Here is a 27,061-nt window from a genome sequence, read left to right on the forward strand (position 1 = left end):
CTCCAAGTCAACTCCTCTTCATGAATACATCTGACATTCTTCATGTCTTCCCACAAATGTCTGCTTTACCTTTGATATTGAATGTAGCTACTCTGGCTTTCGTGTTCTCTGAATAGTCATGCAACCTGAAGAACTTCCTCATGGAAATCAACCATGCCTATGCGTCCTACGGTTTCTTCATCTCTCCATCAAAAGTAGGCAATTGTGCTTTCTTAAAATCATCTGGAAGTATACCATATCACTCCTCCTATAAGGATGATAATGATGATGATCATAGTGCCTATCTGAATCAAAACTAGAATAATACCTATATCTATCCCTCTTCCTATCTGGACTGTCCAATAATTTTCCATCTCTAACTATGTCATCTCTATCTAACATGTGACCCCCATGTGACCTACTACCATATGCCCCATTAGTTCTGTCCTCCTGCTCATAGCTGATCTGATGTGGTCCCTATCGCTGTAAATCTAACAAACTCTGAAGTATCACTGCATTTACCTCTATTTGTTTCTCTTTTGTCTGAATGATTATTTCATTATCTGCCTTACAACTCCTTATTTCTTCCTTTAATCTTCTCAGTATATTTGCCAAATCGTAAGAGTTCCCAACACCATACTACTCTTCTTATTCATAGGGAGAGTCTTTGTAATCTACCATCTTGCTAGACATTTGATATTTCTTCCTACAAGGTATATCATGTCAGCTAAACAAAATCACAATAAACCAATGTACCTTATTATATTTCAAGGAGGATACCTTGTCTGAAAGATCAACAAATCAATGTGATACATGTATAACATAATCATGACAACATATAGAAACATAACACACAAGTATATAACCATCCAACCATCATTCTAGCTAGGTTCCAGTCATCAATGCATGACCTTATCAACAATGCATACCACAACCTCACGCATGACAACCATCATTACATCATTATAAACTTGAACATATACAAAAATGCATGCATAAGCAATGTGTAGCCAGCCATACACATGCATAAACACATGTAATGAAGCATAAACGAACAATGCTTGTAACCAAACCTACAAGAATGAAGAATGTAACCAAGCCTACAAGAATGTAACCAAACATACGAGAATATAACCAAGCATGCAAAATGATACATTTAAGCGACATATAACAACATGTAATCAGTCATACACTCATGACGATGCATTCCACAATAACAACATCAAATTCCACAAGAAGTCATCAGTACAGTTGTTAACACCCTAATTTTTTTTATTTTTTATTTTTTATTTTTAACTTTGGAAAGTTTGCCTTATTTCTAGTCATGGTCTTATAATAAGTTTTGAGTCATCGCATGCTTAAAGGGATAAGTGATAGGATTAGAGTCTCAATAGTGTCATTCTCATTTACAAACCCTTCTTCTAGTCATGGTGTTAAAGGGTCTCTAGGTCATTTCATGCTTAAAGGGTTAGGTCATAGGGTTAGAAGTCTTTAAGTTCATATTTCATTTCAAAACAAAGTTTGACAAACTTATTCCATGGCTTATAGGTCTCACCATGTGTTTAGAAGCCATATCTCAAGTCATTTTGAAAATTTTTGAAACTAGCTACGAATCCACGTTTTTGTAGTACAGACAGTGTAAAAAACCTGTTTTGTGCTACGAAATGACTGAAGCAGCCTTTTTTAGCAAAAAAAAAAAAACTTTGTTTTCTATTTTAAGTAGTCAACTTCCAAGGGGTTTCTTGAGAAACTGAAAGAATATTTTGGAAAACTGAAAGAGTTTCTTCTTCCTAACATACCTATCTACAAAAACCTCTTTCAGTTTCTTCAAATTCATTATGATATGGGAGAAGTTGATGACTCAACTTGCGCTACAAAACTGCTGTAGGTGCAGTTTTGGTATTTTGCTAAAATTTCAAAGGGAAGAAACAGTTGGTCTTTTGGAGGATGATGCTACTGAAGGGTGTGAGGAGGTCACTTATGAAATTTTAAAGCTCAAGCAAGGAAAAAACTCAAAGGATAAAGGATTTATGTAAAAGCAAAATTCTGCGCTACGAAAACAGCAGACAGTTTCGTAGCGCAGCCAAATCAACCTTCTTTATGCTCCTTCAGGGGCTTGTTTTCTTTGTACAGGTGGAAGAGCAAGGTTCCAGGGATGATAGAACACATGTCACATGTCTTAAAGGGTCACTTTTGTTAGCAAAAGGATTCGAAGACAAGCATAAGGATGAAACCCTAAAAAGGAGGAACTCCGTCTCCTTATTTTTAGCAGTCAACTTCCAAGGGGATTCCTGAGCAATTGAAAACTCATTTCTGAAAATTGAAAGAAGTTTTTATTCCTAACATACTGAAATACAAAAAAATCTTTCATTTTCTTCAAATTCAGTATGAGGTGGGAGAAATTGATGGTTTAACTTGCACTACGAAACTGCTGAGAGGAACTCTATTTTCTGGTTTTAGCAGTATTTTTAAAGATCAGTTTCTAGCCACATGAAAAATTATTTTAGAATTATGAAGGAGGTTTCTCTTCATAATATCTCCATATACAATAACCTATCTCACGTTTTTCATAAGTGTCACCAGTTGGGAGATACAAGGCTTTCTTTAAAGTCATAATTACAGAAGACAACTTTCCTAGTTTTTAGGGCAGTTAGGTCATGGAACAGCAGGGTTCATAACAAGGCTGGAGACATCACCAAATTCGACCTCATGAGGTTTCAGGTGTCAAAGGATTAATTCAATACTAGACAAGGTTGTTAGAATTATATTTAGGAGTTCTAGTCCTATTTGAATTAGGATTCTTCAAAGACAGTCAAGCTGTCATTTTGTAATTAATAAGCATGTTTTATGGTTAGAATAGGTGTCTAGGATGGGAATTCGAATTCCTCTGATGATGGATGATAGAATCCAAGGTTTTAAAGCTATATATGAAGCATGAGGTCGAATTCCTCAAGGGTTGGCATTTGTATTAGCAAAAGAAGCTGTGTAATGTGAGCAAACTGTGTTTTTCAAACTTAATGCAGAGATCAATTTGACTACTCAAGATTCACAAATAGTTTATGTGTTTGATGCTCTTATGGCTTTGTTCAATTACTTAATTGCAGTGGTATGAGCTTGTGATACTTAGAATTCATTGGAAAATTCTCTAACTTCCTTCACATGCTTGTAAACTGTGTTGTTTCACTATGTTATTGTTTTATTCATAAACCTAAACTCTAAGTGCCTTGACTTCCATGTTAGGCTGATAATGTTGTTTTGTTGAGGACTATTTTGACTCCATAGCCCAATAGATATTTTCTAATCATAGTTTCAACCAGTCAACAAGTTATACTTCTGTTCATTTCGTTCCTAGAGTTAGCCATCTAATCATTAATCAAAAACCCTAAACCTAGTGAGAGAGCCCTCTCAGGTTGAGGAGGCTAAGCCTCAACCAAAAGATTGGTTTGAAATAGTTACACTGAGGTAGTCTGATCAATAGCCTATCAGGGTCCTATTTTGGTGATAACATTTTGGTGCATCTGCCGGGAGTCTGAAGATATACATATCCCAAAAAAATCATGAAGTTGAACTCTTGAAGGTAGTAGGAGCTTCAGAATCTGTTCGAGGCTGCAAAACTACCTTGGCGACTCCACACATCAAATAAAAAATTGGAAGGTGACTCCACTGCTAAGAAGATCAGTTGCCTAGATGAAGTTTCAGGACGAGTTCCATTACAAGTTTCAGGATGAGTTCCATTGCAAGAAAAAATTCCAGGTATGACCCAATGAATCGGTCTCATATCCTTGGTTTTCCAAATCCTATGCCAAAGGTCGAATGGTTAGATGATCTTCCAATATTAAAAGATGAAAAGAAAGACAATGTTGCTCTTCATTTGGTTAGGTTCCATATGCATGTAAACAGTCTTAAGGTTCAGTTCCCTGAAGATTGTCTCATGAAGATGTTTATGACTACTTTAGAAGGAAAAAACATGGTCTTGGTATAAAAGCTTGGAAAATGGTTCATTATATTCTCTTGCTAATTTCCATGATGTATTCTATGACATGTATAAAGAGTGTCATCCTTCCTTATTGCTGGTCAAAGATTGTTGTAAACATTTTGTGAGTCTTATTCAGTATTTGGAGGATTGTTATGATGATGATGAATTTATGGATAAAGAAATTTTAGAGGCTCTTCATAACAATACATTTCAACAACTAGAAGAAAGGATAACATCCCATGACATGCAACATAGAAATCAGCAAGAGTATACCTATGAAAATCATATTACATCCTCCGAGATTGATGTAGAGATGCAGCAAACTTGTCAGTTTTCAGATCATAATGAAGATGAAAATAATTGCAAACACCAAGAAGAAATACTAGAAGAAATTTTTTATAACCCTCAAGCAAAGGAAAAGGTTGATCATTTCTGTAATTCCTTACAGCATATTACTTCAAAGAATGATCATAATAGTGAGGAAAATTACATTGTCTATGGGAATCATGCAAAAAAGCAGTTGGATAACTTATCAAATAAATGTTGTGTGACTAAAGATAATTTTTTAGAAGTAATAGGATGTTATGAGGATTATCAAGATCATGTATTCTGGGATCCTATAGCTAAATACATGGAAGAGTTTTACTCTCCAGTGTTTCAGTTTTCCTATGAATATCAGAGGCAATTTCAGTGGCAGTGGTCATCACAATATCATAGTTGCTTTGAACTCCAATGCAGTAAAAAAACTCAAATATCAGATAAAACAAATGATTGGCTACATTTGAAATTTCACATTGATTGAGCTGAAAGAAGTTTGCAATTGATAGGGTAGGCAGGTAGGAAAATGCAAATAAGCTCAAAGTCGACTGAGCAATTTTTACTAGGTACAGTTTGAAGCAGATTGGGCAGAATTTCAGAGTTTTTATTTTTAAAATTAATGGATTGCAGCACTGGAACTACTAGTTCTTATCATACCACAGGGGGCATACTATCCCTAGTGGAGCCACTGTTATCACCCTAATTTTTTTTTTTAAACTTTGGAAAGTTTGCCTTGTTTCTAGTCATGGTCTTATAATAAGTTTTGAGTCATCGCATGCTTAAAGGGATAAGTGATAGGATTAGAGTCTCAATAGTGTCATTCTCATTTACAAACCCTTCTTCTAGTCATGGTGTTAAAGGGTCTCTAGGTCATTTCATGCTTAAAGGGTTAGGTCATAGGGTTAGAAGTCTTTAAGGTCATATTTCATTTCCAAACAAAGTTTGACAACCTTATTCCATGTCTTAGAAGTCTCACCTTGTGTTTAGAAGTCATATCTCAAGTCATTTTGAAAAAATTTTGAAATTAGCTACGAATCCACATTTTCGTAGCATAGACAGTGTAAAAAACCTGTTTTGCACTACAAAATGACTGAAGCAACCTTTTTCAGCAGAAAAGGAAAAAAAAAAACCTCTGTTTTCTGTTTTAAGTAGTCAACTTCCAAGGGGTTTCTTGAGAAACTGAAAGAGTTCCTTCTTCCTAACATACCCATCTACAAAAACGTCTTTCAGTTTCTTCAAATTCATTATGAGAGGGGAGAAGTTAATGACTCAACTTGCGCCACGAAATTGTTGTAGGTGTAGTTTTGGTATTTTGCTAAAATTTCAAAGGGAAGAAACAGTTGGTCTTTGGAGGATGATGCTGCTGAAGGGTGTGAGGAGGTCACTTATGAAAGTTTAAAGCTCAAGCAAGGAAAAAACTCAAAGGATAAAGGATTTATGTAAAAGCAAAATTTTGTGTTATGAAAACAGTGGACAGTTTTGTAGCGCAGCCAAATCAACCTTCTTTATGCTCCTTCAGGGGCTTGTTTTTTTTGTACAGGTGGAAGAGCAAGGTTCTAGGGATGATAGAACACATGTCACATGTCTTAAAGGGTCACTTTTGTTAGTAGAAGGATTCGAAGACAAGCATAAGGATGAAACCCTAAAAAGGAGGAACTTTGTCTCCTTGTTTTTAGCAGTCAACTTCCAAGGGGATTCCTGAGCAATTGAAAACTCATTTCTAAAAATTGAAAGAGGTTTTTATTCCTAACATACTGAAATACAAAAACCTCTTTTAGTTTCTTCAAATTCAGTATGAGGTGGGAGAAATTGATGGTTTAACTTGCACTATGAAACTGCTGAGAGGAACTTTGTTTTCTGGTTTTAGCAGTCTTTTTAAAGATCAGTTTCTGGCCACATGCAAAAGTATTTTGGAATTCTGAAGGAGGTTTCTCTTCATAAAATCTCTAACTACAACAAAATATCTCAATTTTTTCATAATTTTCACTAGTTGGGAGATACGAGGCTTTCTTTAAAGTCATAATTGCAGAAGACAGATTTCCTAGTTTTCAGGGTAGTTAGGTCATGGAACAACAGGGTTCATAACAAGGCTGGAGACATCACCAAATTTGACCTCATGAGGTTGCAGGTGGAAAAGGATTAATTGAATACTAGATAAGGTTGTTAGAAGTATATTTAGGAGTTTTAGTCCTACTTGAATTAGGACTCTTCAAAGACAGTCAAGCTGTCATTTTGTAATTAATAAGCCTGTTTTATGGTTAGAATAGGTGTCTAGGATGGGAATTCGAATTCCTCTGATGATGGATGATAGAATCCAAGGTTGTAAAGCTATATATGAAGCATGAGGTCGAATTCCTCAAGGGTTGGCATTTGTATTAGCAAAAGAAGTTGTGTTATGTGAGCAGACTGTGTGTTTTTCAAACTTAATGCAGAGATCAGTTTGACTACTCAAGATTCACAAAGAGTTTATGTGTTTGATGCTCTTATGGCTTTGTTCAATTACTTACTTGTAGTGGTATGAGCTTGTGATACTTAGAATTCATTGGAAAATGCTCTAACTTCCTTCACATGCTTGTAAACTGTGTTGTTTCACTATGTTACTGTTTTATTCATAAACCTAAACTCTAAGTGCCTTGACTTCCATGTTAGGCTGATAATGTTGTTTTGTTGAGGACTATTTTGACTCCATAGCCCAATAGATATTTGCTAATCATAGTTTCAACCAGTCAACAAGTTATACTTCTGTTCATTTCGTTCCTAGAGTTAGCCATCTAATCATTAATCAAAAACCCTAAACCTAGTGAGAGAGCCCTCTCAGGTTGAGGAGGCTAATCCTCAACCAAAATATTGGTTTGAAATAGTTACACTGAGGTAGTCTGATCAGCAGCCTATTAGGGTCCTATTCTGGTGATAACAATAGCCATGATCAATATTATGCAAAAGCAACAAGCACATGGAATGCAAGTGTAAGAGGCACATACGCAACTGACATGCATGCATGACCAACATGCAACCCATCTAGTTCGAGGGTTGAACCATGCTTTGATACCACTCTATAACACCCTCCTCCCACATCTACCCAAGCAATTGGCCAATCGGGGTAAACATGTGATGAGAGGCCACTATGATACAATTCGACCTCCTAAGTCACGTTAAGGAAGTGGAATAGATGGAAACACATCATACATATATTCAACATCAGCATTAGGACCCTCAGGAACCAATCCAACCTTTCTGCCAACCAGCCCCTTGGTCCCAATGAGATTTTGGACCACTTGACCATTGACGCTCTCATGCTATGGGCATGCCAGTGTCCAGGAACCTTTGGATGCTCTCACAAGCATGCAAGCCAGCATCCAGGGACATTTTAGACAATGCTATGCCAACGTCCCTGGGATTTGAGAGACTTTTTTAGGCCCGGAGCCTAGGTCACTGCCCATAATTGAAAGACATCTTCAGAATAGTAAAATAACAAGGAAATGACAGTATAAATGCAATCACTTGAATGATACCTTGATTGGACCCTTACTAGCCATGACAGGCATTTCATCAAACATATCACATATATGTAATCTATAGGTGTAAATAAAATATCTGAGCATAGGGGTCTCATACTTAGCTGAGAATCGCTAAGAAACATTGATTCCTCAACACATCAACTTCCATTTCATCCATTAGGTCATAGATACATTATTCATTCATTTATCAATAAAAGCATGAGGAGAGCCATACATAGCTTCTGTCATAAAACACACACACACAGATATATATATATAACCAACATAATAGCAATAAAAATACCAATGAAATCACATCCATATGATCCACATATAAACCAGTATAATACTCATAGAAATACGAAGATAAATAACCTCATATTGATGATGCAAAATCCAAACTGAGGATGGGACTTCCACATTCCACTGGACTGTAGAATGGATAAGCCCAATCTCTCTTCATCCATTCACCCCCATGCCATATTCCAGGCATGAATGTGGGATATCATAGAACACATCAATCCAAAACAATCCAGGGCTTCCAGAGGCCATCCACCTCAACCCATCAATAGTGATTCCACCTCATGGCCAGACATCACAAAACCGTCACCAGATTGGTCTCCATCCAAGCCTTCGAGGGCTTCTAGAGCATTTGTTCCAACCAAGGATTCCATGACTAGTAACTCAACCAATATCTTTCACGGGGCTTCCAGAGCGTTTGTCCAACCAAGGCTTCCATGACTAGTAACTCAACCCACCAAGGGCTTCCATAGTGTTTTTTCCAACCAAGGCTTCTAGGACTAGTAACTCAACCCAAGCTGTTATAGGGCTTTTAGAGCATTTGTCCAACCAGGGCTTCCAGGAACTAATAACTCAACCCAAGCTAAGGAAACATGAGAACCAACCAAAACAAACAAGGAACTAAACCCACAAACTCCATGGCTATCTAGGAAACAGCAAGGCTAGGCAATCAACTGTCAATTCAGCCAATCTTCCATGCAAGTGATAGATCATGACCAAAGAAAGACATGAATATGCCATGCATGCCAAAACTAATGAGGAAAACATACATGCAACTCAGTAACTGCAAGAAAATCTCGTTGTAGTTGTTGATATCAATGTCCTCTTGTGCTTTCCTACCTTCCTTTACCTTCTTTCTCCAAAAATCAAAGTATGCCACACCCTCCAAGAGTGCTCCAATAAAACTGTAAGTATCCAAGAGTATGAGAGAGAGAGAGAGAGAGAGAGAGTAATGAGAGGGCTCTAACACTGAACTGACAAAAGGTTACCAACTAGTCCTCATAAGCTTTTTTATGAATGAGGCCTCTATTTTCTTCATTTTCCATTATTTTTCTTCAATTTCCTCCTCACATGCAACCTGTGACCTTTCACCTCCCTTTTCTCCTAATTTCATAAATAAATGTACCAAAAATGTTGTTTTTCCTTTGCCAATTTCCTTAGCCATTAATAAATCACAAGTGATCCCCACCACCAGGATTTTGCCCAACATTCAGCTTGGAATAAGTGTCCCATCAACTATGGTTATTATTTTTCCTTTATTAACTTTTATTACATGGAATTTTCACCAGGGCTGTTACAGATCGAATAAAGGGTCTAAGGGAGAGAAGAAGAAAAACGACTTAGAGTAAAATCAAGTGCTTTGGTTACAGTCAGAATAGTCACTCTGTCAACCAATGTCCCAACTAGAAGAAGGGGAAGCAACAAATAACAACTTCAGTGGAAATTATGGATTTGTCTTTGAGGTTAGAAGACAAATTCATTCTCATAGCTTGCCTCTCTAGCTCTATATCTACAATTTTCTAGTAAATCAATAGTGGAGCATCAACACATATGAAGAGATTTAGATAATTATTTTCCAAATATCAAGAAGAGGAGATGGGATTCAAGATTCAAATGGGGAACAAGTCTAAGTGTCCTCCAATTGGGATAGGGATTGTCAACATTAAAAAAGAGTTAGGAAATAATACTAATGTTACTAGGGCTATGCGTAGAAGGTATAAACTATGAGGAGACTTTTGTTTTAGCCACCAAGTACACTTCTATCAAGGTCATTATCTCTCTAGCAGTGTAGATGGGATGACAGATTCACCAGATGGATGTCAAGATAACTTTCCTGAACAGGGTGATAGAAGAGGAGGTGTATATCGAATAGCCATAAGGATTTGAGATTCATGGGAGGGATACTCATGTTTTGAGGTTGAAGAGGGCACTATATAGACTGAAGCAAGCTCCCAGAGCATGGTCTAGTCAGATCAATAGTTACTTGAAGTAGATGGGCTTCGTGAAGAACGAGGAAGATTCTAACCTCTACTATTTTATGATAGAAGGTGAGTTGCTTATTCTTGTACTTTATGTGGATGATCTATTTCTGACATAGTCATTAGGGCTCAATATAACTACAAGAGGGACTTATCAGCATAATTTGAGATGAATGACTTGGGAGTAATGCATTATTTCCTAGGACTGGAGGTATAGTAGATAGATGGGGGACTTCCTTGGGCAAGGGAGATACATTATGGAGACCTTGAAGAGATTTGGGATGCATAATTTTATAAGACCCATGTCTACACCTATGTTTACCAACTAGAGGAAGATAAATGCAACAAAGGATGTATCAGTGGGCCCAACCTTGTATATGCAACTCATCAGATCTCTTATGTATATGGTAAACACAAGGCCAAAAAAAAATTTCACGGTCAACACTCTCAGTCAGTTCATGGTTGAACTAAAGAGAGTATATTCGACATCAACGAGACATGTATTATGGTGTCTATGAGATACAATCGAGTATGGTCTAAGATATACTCGAGGTTATGGTGTTAGATTGATGGGATATAAAGATGCAGACTGTGCAAGTAGTGCAGTGGATTAGAAAATCACATCAGGGTGTTGCTTTGGTATTGGGTTAGGGGTTGTCTCTTGGGCTAGCAGGAAGTAGAATTCCATGGCACTAAGTTCTACAAAGGCAGAATACATGGTAGTGAGCATGGATACATGTGAATTATTTGGATTCAGAAGATGCTAGTGGCACTATTTGGTCAGAGGAAGTATTCGACCAATATCTATTTTGAGAATCACAGTTTCATTAAGCTCTTTGATAATCTAGTGTTTCATGATAGGTGACTTACACAGAATTCAGATACCATTTCATAAGAGATTGTGTACAACATGGATCATTTCGGTTACAATATGTTCCCATAGATCAGTAGGTTACAAATATTTTGATGAAGGCCTTAGGTAAGGAAAATTTTTCCTTCTTTAGGGATAAGTTGGAAGTAGTGGAGAAGACCTTCCTTGTTAAGAGGGAGTGTTAGTTGTTGGTAGTTCAGACATGATTTCTAGTCTCTATTGGTGTCTAAGAGGATAAAGAACATATGAGGATAATTATCTCTGAGACCCAAAAAAAAATTATAAGAAAATTTTCTTAGTTAGATTAGTTAGCCAATTATTAAATATTGTCATGTCTAACTTAGGAAAACTAGTTAATTAAATCATATTAATAGAGGTAAATCAAATTTTCTCTAGTTACTTCTATAAAAGTCATGAGAAGGGGTCAAGATGATCTTAGCCATAGATTTGAGATAGATCATGGTTGTTGGTTTCTCAACCAAATATTATAAGAGCAAATTGATGGGGCTTTTGGAGACACACAAGGGAGTTCAAATTACCTAGTTGCAGTGAAAGCAAGGGTGCAGTTTGAGCAAGGGAGACACCAACAGAAGGGTTTTAGTAGAGAAGATTGAGGAGAAAATTTATGAAGAAATTTTCTCAGTTGATTTCCAGTTTCTAGTGAGAGGAAAGAGGTCAAATTCATCAGTAGAAGAAGGTCCAAATTTGGTAGTGCAAGTAGCCATTTTGCCAATGCGTGTGACAAAGGGGTTCGATTTACTTTCTAGTTGCCAAATCATTTTCCTAGAGGGAGTGTGAGTTGGACAGATGAGTTGTTGGAGGTAGATTTGCTTGTAGGATAATTTTCCTGGAGGCATTCCAAGTTGTAGTCATCCAGTGTAAATTGCTGGGAAGGAGTGTGAATAACACAGAGAGGCCAAGACTTTTTGTAGAGGGAGAATTTGTGGTTTCTAGGTCGATTTGGCCAAGAGAAAATTATTTTTTTTATTTTTTTGAATGAGAGGCAAGCATATTGTAATTATCAAATTTTTATGAAGATTAATAATAAAACCCTAATCCGCAGAACTGGTTTTCTCCAAAATAGGTTTTTTCTAGGGACATTTGTCCAAAATATTGGTATAAATTTGTTGTGTATGTGCATTATTTTCTTAGTTCCTATTATTATTTGTGAAAATTACATTAGTGATTTTATTAGTTATTTGTCGTGATTAATTTCTGAAGAAAAATAATATGCAATAGGTAGAAGAATAATTTCCAGTTGTCCCGCAGAGGTTTGGTCTCGTGGCCAGCGGATGATCTGTTAAGTCGTCTGTGTCGTTGTGCAGGTCACGAGTTCAATGCTCGTCTTACCCAAGGGCCGCTTTTGCGGGCTGGGCGGTTCCTCCTAGAGGTTATAGTGGTAGCCGATGGGATTCGACCCCGTGTAACGCGAGTATGATACCACCGCCATTGCTTATTCCGCTAGTCAACAAAGAAAAAAGAATAATTTCCAATTGTTATAATTAAGGAAATTTCACAAATTTTTCCTCTCAAATAAGGAGAGACAATACAATTTGGGACCTAGAGGATGAAGAAAGTAGGAAAATATTCAAAACTAATGGATCTTCATAAGGAGGTTGTTGAATATTTCAGGAATCTATTCAAAGCCAGGGAAGGGGTGGGAATTGACACTAAATTGGGAGTCATTTCTTCATATTGATAGATGTTCAATGAGGATAATGAGGTTATTGGGCAAACAGGTCACATTCGATGAAGTGGTATCTATGCTAAATTATTTTGCGAGGGACAAAATCCTAGGTTCAAATGGGTGTACCATGGATTATTCCTTCATTTTAAGGATATTATGGGGTTGGATTTGTTACTCTTAGCTAAATAATCAAGGACTTCTTGTAAAATCACAGGTGCTTTAAATTCTACTTTTATTTCTTTGATTCCAAAAGTTTCAAAGGCTTCTTCTTTCAAGGATTATCAACCTATTTCTCTATGCAATATTTCTTATAAGATGGTTTCAAATATTATTGCAACTAGGTTGAAGGATAAGCTATCCAAATTCATTACCCCTACACAATTTTGTTTTTTAAAGCATCAAAAAATATAGGACTTTGTTGCTATTGCACAGGAATGTATGCATTCAATTAAGGTTAAAAAAAGGAGGCATTGTTGTTGAAAGTAGACTTGATTAAAGCATATGACTGTGTGGATTGGGTCTTTCTAAGGATGGTATTACACAAATTGGATTTTCTTTTGGGGTGGTTAATTGGATTATGGCTTGCATTACTTCAGTCAATTATGCGGTCTTGATAAATGGTGTTCTTTCAAATTTCTTTAAGGCTTCGAGGGGGTTATAGAAGGTATGCTCTTTATCCCCCTTATTATTTTTGTTTGTTATTGATGGTCTGCAAAGATTGATTATGGAGGCACATAATAGTGGATCTTTTGTGGGGTTCAAGATTTCCATTTTTTTTTAATAACTCACCTTATGTTTGTGGACGATGTTTTAATTTTTAGGCAGGTATCCACATTGGAATGGAGTTATCTCCATAATATCACCTCCACATTTGGTGATGCCTCAGGTCTTTTTATGAGGAAAAAAAAAACCAATGCTTATTGAAGCATCTACCGACCAGGTTACTATTTCAGATATTGTTGGTATATGTGTTGTAGAGGTGTTTGTGGTGGACAAGGGATGCAAATGTCTTGGTTTCCACCTGAAATCTAACATCTATGGTATTAGAGGCTTGTGTTGGTTGATTAAAATTTTTGAAACAAGACTGGTTATTTGGTTAATAAAGCGGTTGACTATTGGGGGAAGGTTGATTCTAGCTTAGTTGGTCTTGCAAAATGTTTTACTATATTGGATGCACCTATATTTGATGCCCAAAAATATCATTAAGCAGATAAACTCCATAATCTCAAACTTTATTTGGTTAGGTTCTAAAGATGAAAACTAGATTCATCTTGTTTGATTGGAGGATATTTCTATGAGGAAGGATGATGGAGGCTAGGGCTTAAAGAATATTGAAAATTTTGGATGGAAATTGGCAGTTAAGAGTTTTTGGCATGCCCTTTTTGGAACAGGTATTTGGGAATGGCTCATAAAGGAAAATTACATAAGAAAATAATTATTACATGAGTGGTTTAAATGTGGGGCACGGGCTCCTATCGCTGTCTCATATATATGGGGAATTTTCATTAAGGTCAAACAGTAGTTGTTTGGGAACATGCGGTGGGAGATTGGAACAGGTGCCCCAGTGGAGATTGGTCTGGACCTATTAAGGGTCTCCAAGATAATCGTACATTGTCATTACCTCTCATCAGGTATATCCATGACAAGGGTATTTATTTTTTAAATTAGATTAAATTTGCTAATGATCCTACATTTCATTATCCATTTTGGATTAGCTCTAGAGATTTGGGTTTAATCTGAGAATTAGTAGAGATATGGGATTGATATGTGATCAATTTATACTTGGATGGAATCATGTTGGTGGAAAAGGACGATATACTTACATGGGATGGAAAGGTTGTTTAGGGATAAATCACTATTAAAGAGGCATATAGGTATATTAATCTATCACACCAAGGATATGAGGAAAAAGGGTGGTTTAGAAAAATCTAGAAATGGAACTTTCCCCTAAAAATAAAATACTTTGGGTGGTTGGTATAGAAAAACAATACTTTAACTTGGGAGAATTTATGCATGAGAGGATTCGTTGGTTCTGGAAGGCATGTTATGTGCAATACTGCAAATGAGGAACTTTCACACCTATTTCTTAAGTTTCCTGTGTAGTTTATATTTGTATCGGTGTGCTAAACATTTTAAACATAAATGTGGGTTAGGTATTGAAATCTATAGGGCAATGACTAAAAGCTTGGAAATCATATCATAAGGAATTTATAGCCCTTCCATTATATATTTTTTGGGGCATACGGAGCAACATAAATGTACATAAATTTGAAAAAAATCCTTTGATATCAACATAAATTGCATTAAAATATGTGCATATTTTAATGAGATAGGGCTAGTGGCACATTTGAGATCTTTGAGATGCATTCAACTGGTAAAGATATGAGACATATATCCTATGGGTTTCTTTGACATGGATGCTAATAAGAAAACATGTGGTAGTGGGGCACACATTGTCATAAGGGTTTGTCACTTTTATCATTTATGTTGGAACAAAAATACATGAACAAACACATGGGCCGAGAGCATTACCCTCTGGGCTGTTTTATTTTGTGAAAAATGGTTATCCATTGAGACATTGGATGTCTTTGAGGATTCAAAAGAAGCTATAGACTGGGTAAATTAAAGGTCTTCATTTGATCCTCCAATTTTTATTAACAGGATGAACATGATTAGGATGTTGATAGGTCATTTTAGCGAGGTGAACTTCCCTCATATATACTGGGAACAAAATTGTATTGCAGATGCTCTCCCATGGATGGGGAATAGAAATCAATTGGGGGAGATCAATTTTTTCTGCATATAGTAATGATAAAGTGAAAAGGATTGGAAAAATCTTATTCACATGATTTTTCCACATAAATATGATGCCCTACAAGTTTCCTTTATTTATATTTAGTCATACACTTTTGATCTTGGTTGTTTTCATATGCAATTTTGTACAAACTACAGGTACAAATTTAAAATAGAGTGTTTACTTCTTTTGTGTTTTAGTCACAATGTTAGACATGTTGATAAATGGATCTTATGTCATATGTAAACAAATTTTATATTAATATAGAAACATGTTGGTTTTTTATTCCCTAAAAGAAAACTCATAATAAAGAGTGTTTCATATTGTTAGTTTAGTGATTTGAATACATTTTTTTTGGGTTCAAATGCAGAAAAGATTAACTTTGACGTTTTAGCTATTAAAAACTTAGTTACAATATGTTGATGATTACCAAAATTGAATGGACCGTAGTCGACTTTTAAATAATAAATATTGAATTAGGTTAGAAACCTTTCAAACTACTAGTCACCATCGTACAACCTCAAAAACTCTCATTTTCTCAACCAAAATTACCATGCATAAAAACGCTCTTCATATGGAAAAATCAAGGCTTTTATTGAAAACACTAACTACCTAGATATGATAATCAAGATAGAAATAGCATCAAAATAAAAACTAACAAAATGATTTTGAATTTTTCATTAAAAATGAGAATTTCTTATACTTTTAATGGTGGTGTTGTAACATGATTTATTTTTTATAAGTTAGTTTTTTATTTATAAACAAGGGTATGAAAAAATAAAGAATAAAAATGAAAATATGAAAAAAATAGAAAAGAAAAAAAAAGAGAGATGAAATAAAACCCCATCAAAAGAAAATCAAAATTTGTATAAGTGAGCCCGTTTAAATGCTACTTCATAGAAATCAATTGCATTATAATAAATTAAGGTATTTTGTGCAGCTTGTTTCAACACCATAGCCTTTTGTTGATTTGAACCATATTGTTTAATCATGATCAAATCATTTAAATTTGTGTTTTAGATTAGTGAATAAGTTCACCAAATTTCTTAATCTTGGTAGAATATTATTACATAGGATAAAATATAATAAATGATGGCTTGATATGCTCAAAATTTGGCCAAAGATGTGTTAGATTAAGATTAGATTAGGACTTAATTACCTTTTATGGGTGATTATTTTTTGTACAAATAAACATTGTAAAGTTTCAAGTCAAAGTCACAAAACAACAAAAGGAGCTTATCACGGAGCGCTAAAGAACTTTCACATTTGGATGACGATCCTCTTCCCCGCCCAGATCAACGGTGGGGAAGCCATTTCACACCCCCTTCCACCGTTGTGTGATAATGGCAGGTGGGGGGTCCGAAAAGTGGTTTCATCCCACGCGAGCCCCTCGCAATGTGGCACCTCCTCCACACTTCGCACCCCCCCACTCATTACCACTTAACACCACCCCCCCCTGAAATCTGCTTATCCTTTCCCGCGTTCTCCATTCCAAATCATTACATGTTGCGTGTCATATTCATTGTGTTCTATCCTCTATCTGTTTTTCCTGCCATTACTATTCTTCCTTCTGTCATAAATGAAAATCTTTCCATTCAGCAACGGCTTCCCGTAATGGTTGGTTATCCATTCACAGTTATAAATAAGCCCTTTATCCTCGTTATGTGTTTTTCCCTAACTTGTCTTATATTCTGATTCACTAGTTTTCTAAGTTTCACTATTTCCTGTTTTTATTTTTCGTCACAACTAAACTTACCATCAAAGTGACATACCTTTAGGTATCTTCATCCCTAACCTTATGTTATCTCTTCATCCTAATTCTGTAAATTATGGCTCCTAAAAGAAAATATCAGCCCTCTGCAAGTCAATATTCATCATAGGAAAATCCCAAAGCCTCTAATGCCCTAGACCTTGATCACATTCCATTAGCTGACCAGTTCTTCAAAATCACAGACACAGAGTGCGAATTTGACATGTTTGAATTGCACCATTGGTTAAAGCAGACTTATCAGGACTCTGAAGATGAAATCAACTTATGGGAATCCTTATTGCCCATGTATATGTTTCCTCATACCCATCCTTTTCCTAATTTAGTCATGTGGTGTCAAGCTAAGTATAATCCCTTACAAAGAATTGTGGTAGCTCAGAATGGAGACATTCTGATATCTATCACCCCTGAAACTATCAACAAGATGCTTCTGATCCCTGAAAACAATTCCCTTATCTTTTTCTCCACTATTGTTTTAATGGACCTATACCATAAGCTCACTTTCCCCCAAAGAGCTCAAATTTTTTAGATCTTCCTCCCAGAAGATGTTGAACTTCCTAAAAAGAACCCTCCCTATCCAGCATCCATGTTCCCTGAGAGAGCTAAACACATCATTTCCCTAGTTTCTTGCTTGTTAGGCTACCAAACAGATCAATGGGTAGATGAATATATCCTAGGTTATCTATCCATTTTCTCTAAAGAAAACAAACATGCTTTCATGTATAATTACAGTCAATTTTTGGCTGAAAGTATGCATGAACAATTGATGAAAATTACTACTAAAGGAGTGTTTAAATATTCCTCTGTGTTAGTGCATATGATTATTTTTCAATAGGGAGACAGGTTACCTATTGTTTTACACAAGAAGGATGATCAACAAGTGATTCAAGCAGTCACATAGTGGACTTCATTGATAAAGAGGAACTCAACTGAGTTCAATTTTTCAGACTTCATTGATTGTTTTATTCATCCAGTTGCATAGATTCTCAGTAGCCAGAGTGAGCCCAGGATCAATCCAGAAATAAAAAGGATCCTATACCTAAGTGACCAAACTAGGATAGTAGAATGGTATCTTTACTAGAATTATACAGAGATTAGAGTGTATGGCTGTGAACTAGCTCCATACAAATTTCTCAAATATGTTCCAATGAGAATTTTCTCTCTAGAATATATTAGGAAAATAATCAATATGGATGAACTATATTTCTTTTCAGGGAAAAGGAAGTCTCAGTTCAAAATCAAGTCATAGGTAGGATCATTTATTTGTAATACCAAATCAGCAAGTATTGAAGTAGATTCAATCCTCAAACAGATGGGATTCCAGCCAAGTTTCACCTGGTCTTATGACCCATTCAGTATAATCTCCAACTTAAGGGTGGAACTCAAAACCACACCTTACAATCATACTCCAAGACCAGAGATTGAAAAGTACATAAATCAAGAATAGTGGGAGGAGAATACACTTTAGGAAGTAGAAGAACAGACTTTACCTCCTTCTACCCTCTAGACTCCCACTTCTCAAAGTAGGCAGGACAAGAGGCCCAGAGAAGAATCTTCATCATTAGAAAAAGGTGAAAAATAATTCATTCATTACCAGAATAAATCAAGGATTGACTCCAAAGGCACTACTACTCTAGGTCAGAAAGAGCCTATAATCATCAATTTGGATGATTCACAGGTTTCTACAGGGACAAAAGAAACTGTAATCACTCCTCCATCTTCCTCTTCAGTTTCACAGAATTTGTTGGAGATTACCTAGTCTGCAGGAGTAAGTGAGAAAGAGGATCCAAACATCTTTACTAATTTCCTTGAAATTAAACAGAAGAATGCATATTTGAAGGCAAATGTATATGCTTAGTTTTGGAAACAGATATAAACTTCACAACATAGGTTATTAACAGCTTTTGACAATGAAAAAGATAGGATGCAAATGGAATTCCTACAAGGCCAAGTGCCTTTTCCAAAGGCTTCTTCAGATTATAAGAAAACTTTATTTTCTTTTGATACCAACCAAATACATCCAATCGATTAGATGGATATGTATAGATAGTCTGGTGAGATGCTTTTCTCTACCATGACCAACATTACTATGGCATTATCAAACTTAGAAAATCTCTTTCAAATGTACAGTTACAATTGAATATAGAAAAGATATCATCTTTGGTAGAGGATAACAGGGTAAAATAATTAGAAGATTTACTGATTAAAATTGGGTATGATCCCACTGATATTAAAGCAACAGAGGACATTATTAGAAAGAAGAATGTTGATATTTCAACATTAAGGAAACATCTTAAACGACCTTCTACAGAGGATCCTCAAACCAAGGATATAGCAGAAAGTGAGCAGCACAAAGACGAGATGTTCAAGCTGATCATTGAGTAAAATGTACAAATAAAGACAATGGAAGAGAAAATTGGGAAATTGCTTAAAGAAAAAGAGGAATCTACTCAACTAGCCATAGATGCAATTACAACTATACCTATTACAGTATCAAGGACAACAGGGGAATCGACATCAATAACATCATAGTCTACATCAATAGTAGGAAATTTGAACAAAGTCATAGAGGAGATGTCTCACTAGAGACAAGAGAATGAAAGGCTTCACAAGAAATTTAAGAATATGGAGACTCAGAAGATTAAAAATGACACTCTTTATGTTGAAGAGATGTAGAAGACCCATAGATTGACTAGAAGGATAGAAGAGTTGGAAAGTGATCCATTAATGGCTCAGACCTTGGTCCAAACCAAGGAAAGTATTTGGGAAGATATTAGTAAAACTATAACTAAAGTTTAGCCTTCCATACAGATTATTTTTGAACAGGAAGAGCTAATAGATAGGTGCCAAAAAACTATACAAGAAGTTAGATAACTTCTTAAGGATAAACCAAGTGAAGCCACAAACATGATTAAAGTTTTAAATTAAAAAACCAAAATCGAGTTCGAGTAGATACAGATTGTAGACAAGAATGAAACTATTTTGGAGATTAAGAAGGTTTTACTTAAAAAGGATCTCATGACTCATTTGGAAACCAAGTGCCAATCTTTGAAAATTGTTGTCCATAGGTTTCACTTCAAGTTTAACTTACTCAACCACAGAGGACTACCGGGATTATTCACACCAGATGTCAAGTTGATTAGTTTGGAGGAATATTGTCAAATTATTTATTCAATTGCAACTGATAAAGCTAGATTTTCAAGTATAAAGGGTCATTTCACAAGGAAAGGAATGTTAGAAGCTTTGGATTTTGATTTAATAATTAAGCATGAAATCAAACATATTTTTGTTAATAAGCCTACTTTTCAAAAGTATACCGAGGTTGATGAAGTTTACAAGAAATTGGTTAATCTTTTTGTACCAAGTCAAGACAGGTGGGATCACTTATGTGAAACTATCAAGTAACTTTTATCACCAACTGACAGGCAGATGGGAAGCACTTTTTGCGGACCAGGTCATCAACAAATTCCTGAAAGATAGTGCTAGCACTTAGCAATTTTATGATTCCTATAGTTTTGTACTATTTTTGTATTGTTTAAAAAGTCTCTAGAAGATATTTTATTTTTGTATAAATATCTCTTCCTTCGAGTTATTAAGGGTTGAACCCTTGGATGAGCTTTCAAAGCAGAATTGTAATCAAGCTGGAGATTTCCTTCAAATTAATGAAAGGATTATGAATTTGTCTCAAATAGTTTGTCTTCTTGTAAGGTTTTCTTATGTGATTATTTCATTATGTTTTTCTTCATGTATTTAAGTCTTTATGCAGAAATCTAGGTAAGATCAAACTGATTCTCAGTCAGTCTTAAATCTCTGGTGAAGTTATAAACAATAACTGGAGAATAGTTTATAAAGTTTCCTGTTACTATAAACTCCTTTATATCAATAAATTGTCACACCCATTTGCATTAGATTAAATATATTTTGATGACCAGACAAACATTGTTTACCTGCTTTCCATCTTATAATCAATTAAATATTTTGTTTGAATATTTAGTAAGTTATAATTCCTTAAGACTATATTATTCACTCAATTTAAATAAATTAACTATTTTAGACAAACAGACAACCCTTTCATCCTTTTTAGCAATTGTTGAGGTTTAAGCACCTGCTTTCAAATTGTTCATAACATTGGTCATCCAAAAACTTTAAAAACAAACAAAACATTTTAGATGCTTTGGTATGATTAATTAACCTAGAATCATCTCAGAGGACAACATCAAACTGGCATCACTATCGGGGATAAAAAATTGAACTATTTTACCAGGGACAACGATTAAGGGTTTTTCTTTAAGGTGAATAAAGAAATTGTAGGTTAAAATATTTCACCTGACAACTCCATAAGACCAAGCTGGCTCCTTCAAAACATACCATATCTCATTCTGATTCTCAAATTGTTTCTCCTTTATCTAATCTAGAGAGACTAGTAAGAGAAGCCACTTTTAGAAGGAGACTTGAAGATTCTGCTTTTTCTTCTGTGTACCCCTATAGCTTGAAGATATTTCAGCTTCTGATCCCTTTAGGTTTGTTCCATCCCAATTATATTTGGTTGATCTAACACCTAGGGTTTTAGAACTATTATCTAAAGGAGTTGATCTACAGTCAGCTCTCTTAGGCCAATCTTTGGAATCATATAAAATCCCTGAGATATTTTCAGATTCACCCAAGTCAGAATAAGAACTAGATGTACATTTAACGAAGCTAAAACCTATTGATTTTATCTTCCCCATTCATTATACATTTCCATCTACTTCTACCTAGCCTGAGGAAACCTTTTCTGTATATTCAAATCCTTTATTTGAAAATAAAGAAGAAGTTGAAATAGAGGTTCAAAAGCTAGTTATTAAAACACCTTTTAAATTTTTTATGGATCCTCCACTTTCCCATCCTCCTACTCCTACCATTACACCTCCATCTTCACCCACAACTTCACCATCTTCCTCCTCATCCTCTACTACATCATCTCCTACCTCTTCTACTAAATCATCTTCATCTTCATCTTCAAATATGGATGCCTTTCAACCTATTATTCAAACTAGGTATTGATCGGAATCTGGATTAGGGAAAAAATTAGCTCAAAAATTAAAGTGCACAGAATATTTTGAAACCTAAATGTTCATGTCTATCTCGGTGAAACAATCCCAACACAAATCATTTCGTTCAAAATGGAACTCGCATGAGGAAGATAGAACTCGTTCACCGCTTTGCCAAATAGAAGAATTAAAAAAAAAAGTGCAGTCACTGCACAGTCAGTAGTCCATACTGTTGACATGGCAGGTAACTCAACAGGGTCAAAGGTCAGTCAACATCCAATCATATCATGCCAAGTGTCAAGTTTTGGTTTGTTTGCACGTGTGGTGACGTGGCAAGTTTTTATTGGTTTGAAGTGGACCAATTAGCAGGGGACAAGTGGCAAGCCCAGAGGCCACCACATGTCCCTCCCCAAAGGATGACATATATCGGAACGCAGTAAAATTTTGGGCAGGTCGGTAGAGTCAAACCAGCAACCTTGCCTGAGCAAACCACAGAACATACTGTTCTTCCACCGCGTCAAGACTTAACCTACAATTATCACTGCATGTATTTAAAGTTTAATGTTATTGTGGTTGGGGGTTAGGAGGGAGCCAGCTCACATGCCAGCCCCCTCCCATGTGAACACACCAAACTCTGGTGGTAACAACTAATGGTTAATCCAATCGGTAGCCAACAAACCATAACCATTCACGGTTATTGCAACATGTGACCACACTATCGCATAAACCAGAGTCTGCAGGTTACCACAAACCGTGACATTCAATGCCGACATGTGTCCACTACTAACCGCTGGGCTAACAGTTAGTCTAACTGTGCGGTATTAGCGCTAAGCATGATTAGTGTTTATTTAAACACACACTTAACCACTAATTAAACTTGCAGTTAATTCAACGAACTTTTGGCGGTCCCTCCTTTTTCGGCAGTAACTCTAGTTTTAGTGGAGTTAATTGGAGTTCCTCCAGTTTTAGAGGAGGTTTACTAGGGAAAACAATTTTGACCATAACTGGAGCAAAATTCGACCAAATTAAGATCAGGAAAAGGTGTTCCTAGCTTATTTGGGCATTCTGAGCACATTGAAGCAAGTTTTAGGAGCAATAGAGCTTTGTAAACATTACTTTTGCCATTATTGAGCTAATACAAAGTCCCAAGCCATGGAAGTTGGACCAAGGAGATGTAGCCCAGGAGGGTAGAACTCCTTCATCAAAACACTGTGTTAAGTGTTCATTTTTATGGTTTGATGTACATTTGATTTTTGTTGTTCAACACTATACTTTTATGTTATTTTTATCATGAACTAAACATAAAGCTTGATAAAATTTACCTGTTTACATACACAAACACCATAAGGGAACCTATGCACATGAAGCAATTGACAAGCATTTGTTTTATAAATCTGAAGTTGAAATTAGCACAACAAAACTAACATTCAACAACAAATCAAGTTGGTATTAGAGCAAAGGTTATTTGCTTGATTTCTTGAGTTTTGTGCAAGTAGGGTTTTAATGGTTGCATATTTGTGAAGATTTTTGATGCATTACAAGTGTGATGGCAACTTCAACAAGTGATGTTTCTAATCCATCTTCCTTAACAAGATTCTTTGATGAAGAGATGTTGCAAGAGCTTATCATCATGAGAGATATGGTGCAAGATCTGTATGAAGATAGGAAGGAGAACACTATACTTCAAGAGTAGTTGATGGCCATGAAGGAGGAGAAGCAAGAGCTTCTTGAAAAGATGCATGAGATGGAGATTCAACTCCATGATACCAAGGAAACCGTAGCCAAGTATGTGCATGAAACTGAGGTACGCAATTCAAGTTTATCTTCAATTTCCTCTCAAAATGAATGTTTTGGTTATTTTGAAAGACACACTAGAGGAATAGGGTCCAAGTTATTGATGAATATGGGCTATGAAGGTAAAGGGTTAGGAAAACATGCACAAGGCATAGTTGATCCAATTGTTGTTGAAGAAAGGCTTAGGTATTTGGGTCTCGGTTATGGAAAACATGATGGAGAATGCTCCAAACCCAATGAGGCATATGAAGGTGTTCCAAGAAGGACTTTAATTACATGCTCATTATCTCAATCTTGTGAAGTTTGTGTTCATGAGGAATGCAAAAGTTTTATACCCACTTTGCAAGAAGATGTTCATAAGCATGCAACTAGTGGAAATGGAAAACAAGAGGATGGTGAAAGCTCTAAGGTCAATGAAACCATTGTTAGTATTCCGAAGAGAGCCACTACCTCATCAAATTCATCTCCTCAAGAAGGAGACAAAGGTGAATGTGCAAGGTATAAATTTGCCTTTAATCAAGTTTCTTTTGATTATGATAAACATGGTAAATATTCACATAAGATTTGGAGAAAATTTTACATGTTCCTTTTGTGGTTTGAATAACCATATTGTTTCGAGGTGTTGGAAGAGGATAGATATACACAAGAAATTTTCAAAACAAAAGAGATAGAAAGCCAAAGGTCCATTGGATAATGGAAACCATGTTGAAAACAAGTTGCTATTATTTTGCACTCATTTGCCATAAGCAGGATCATCTTGTAGAAAAGTGTTGGACTTTTTATCCAACAAGTCATCCACAACATTTGAAGAAGGTGGAGAGAGATTTTGGCAAAGATGGAAAAGAGGATTCCATAACTGATGTGGGTCAGGATGATACACATGATGAAGTGCAGCTGAAAGAAGCACCATTGAAATGGTTTGTAAAAAGATGGTTAGATTTATTAACCAATTAATGCCTTGCATTTATTTTAATAATTGATGCAAATAAGGCAAGATTTTCATTTCCTTATTGATGCATTTCCTCTTTATTTGGATGCATTTCTTTTCTCCTGAAAGTATGTTGCATATTTCATGAAGCAATATGTTGGAAAAGTAGAGTTATGTTCACTCACTTAGATGCAACAAAGATGGCAATTTGCAACTACAAATTCACATGCATATTGCATTCTTGAACTTGCATGTTTACACTAGGAAGGTGTTCGAAAGTGGAGTATGTTGACTCACTTTATTGCAGAAAATTTGGTCATTTCATCTCTTTAAGTACTCATTCATACCAATGGGATTCTTGTACTTGTGATTGTACTTGTGAAAGAGTTGATAATTGTTATACATGCATGAGAGTTTGTGTGTGTGAATAGTGGAATTTTTTATAGTTTCATTGTGCTTGAACATGCATGAGTGATTGACTTGTGTTGGTTGATTGCTTTGTTAACATGTACATTGTTAACTTGAGAATGTTGATCATTTTCACATGCATGAGTGTCCGCTTGTGTGCTCAATTGATTGTTACATGCATGTTATATCAACTTGGAAGAGTTGATTTTGTCTCCAAAGATGAAAGGGAGATGTGACGAATTGTTTCATGAGAATGTGGAATTCTTGTTGTAAATTGTCAAATTGTTGTACATGCTTTTGCTTGACCTAAAAGTCAATTGTTTGAAGAAGCATGTTTTGTCGACTTGTGTTTAGTAAACCATCGACTAAACACCAAGATGGTTTATACACCAAGATGTAAGGGTACATGGCGATGTTCACATGATATGATATTTGTTGCTTTGATGAAGCAAAAGGAAGAGATCGTCAAGTTATATGCTTGCATAAGTGTTTTTCAAACACCATTAACTTTGAAAAACAAGATGAGTTTGTTTCTTGCGACAAGATGTCACAGGATTTTGAAAGGTCCAAGCTTGAACAAGAGGCTCATGATTATCCTTCATTCTCAAATCATGACGTGAACAAAATGTTAATACTGGAGGATGATGGAATCAAGAAGTGAAAGTGGACAAAAATGCCAAAAGAATTTGCAGACCTTGTAAAATATCAAATGGTCTACAATGTGATTTTATGTGTTGATGCCAAGAAGCGAAAGAGATGGTGAATGCATTCTTCCAGATGTGTAATTTGGAACCATGGAGGTAAAAGAATGGTCATTTATTTTCTTGTTATTATCAATATTGGAACTCATTGTTGTAGTTCACTCAGATGGGATTAACTTGGAAAAGTGGTTTCTAAGGAGAAGCTTCCATCAAATGCATGCTTTGCAAAGGAGGAACATGATTCTCAATGGGAAGGCCATCAGTCAACTTTCCAAGCACTGAAGGATCACTTTGGTACAACAGGGTAATCAGCAAGAAGCCAGCAAGTGTTGAATTGGGTCAACAACAAAAGGAGAACATTGGTTGATGTGGCAAGTCATTGGCAAGACAAGGCATGTCAGTGAACCCAAGTGGTTGTCATGGAGATTTTTCCAAGTAGAATCAATTGATAGAACTTGGGAAGGAGAAGAGTATTCAACTCTCATCAGACAACCAGCTTTTGTGGGTCCAAAACCCTATCAATGGGAAGGAGTGATCAGAATCTGGAATAGGGGAAAAAATTAGCTCAAAAATCAAAGTGCTTAGTATCATTCAAAACCTAAGTGACCACATTTGTCTCGGCGAAACGATCCCAACACAACTTGTTTCATTCAAAACAAAGTTCGTATGAGGAATATAAAGCTCACTGACCGCTTTGCCAAACAAAAAAAATAAAAATAAAATGTATAGTCACTACACAGTCAGTAGTCCATACTATTGACATGGCAAGTGAGTGGGCAGGGTCAAAGTTCAGTCAACATGCAATCAGATTATGCCAAGTGTCAAGTTTTGGTTGGTTTGCAGGTGTGGTGACATGGCAAGTTTTTATTGGTTTGAAGTGGACCAATGAGGAGGGGACAAGTGGAAAGTCCAGAGGCCACCACGTGTCCCTCTTCGAAGGACCACATATATCGGTGCACAGTAAAATTTTGGGTAGGTTGATGGAGTTAAACGTGCGACCTCGCTCGAGCAAAGCACACAACATATCGTTC

The sequence above is a fragment of the Pinus tabuliformis genome, chromosome 4_1, assembly GCF_031772625.1.
Source record: "Pinus tabuliformis cultivar Carrire ecotype Pingquan chromosome 4_1, CPIR1, whole genome shotgun sequence".
NCBI lineage: Eukaryota > Viridiplantae > Streptophyta > Pinopsida > Pinales > Pinaceae > Pinus > Pinus tabuliformis.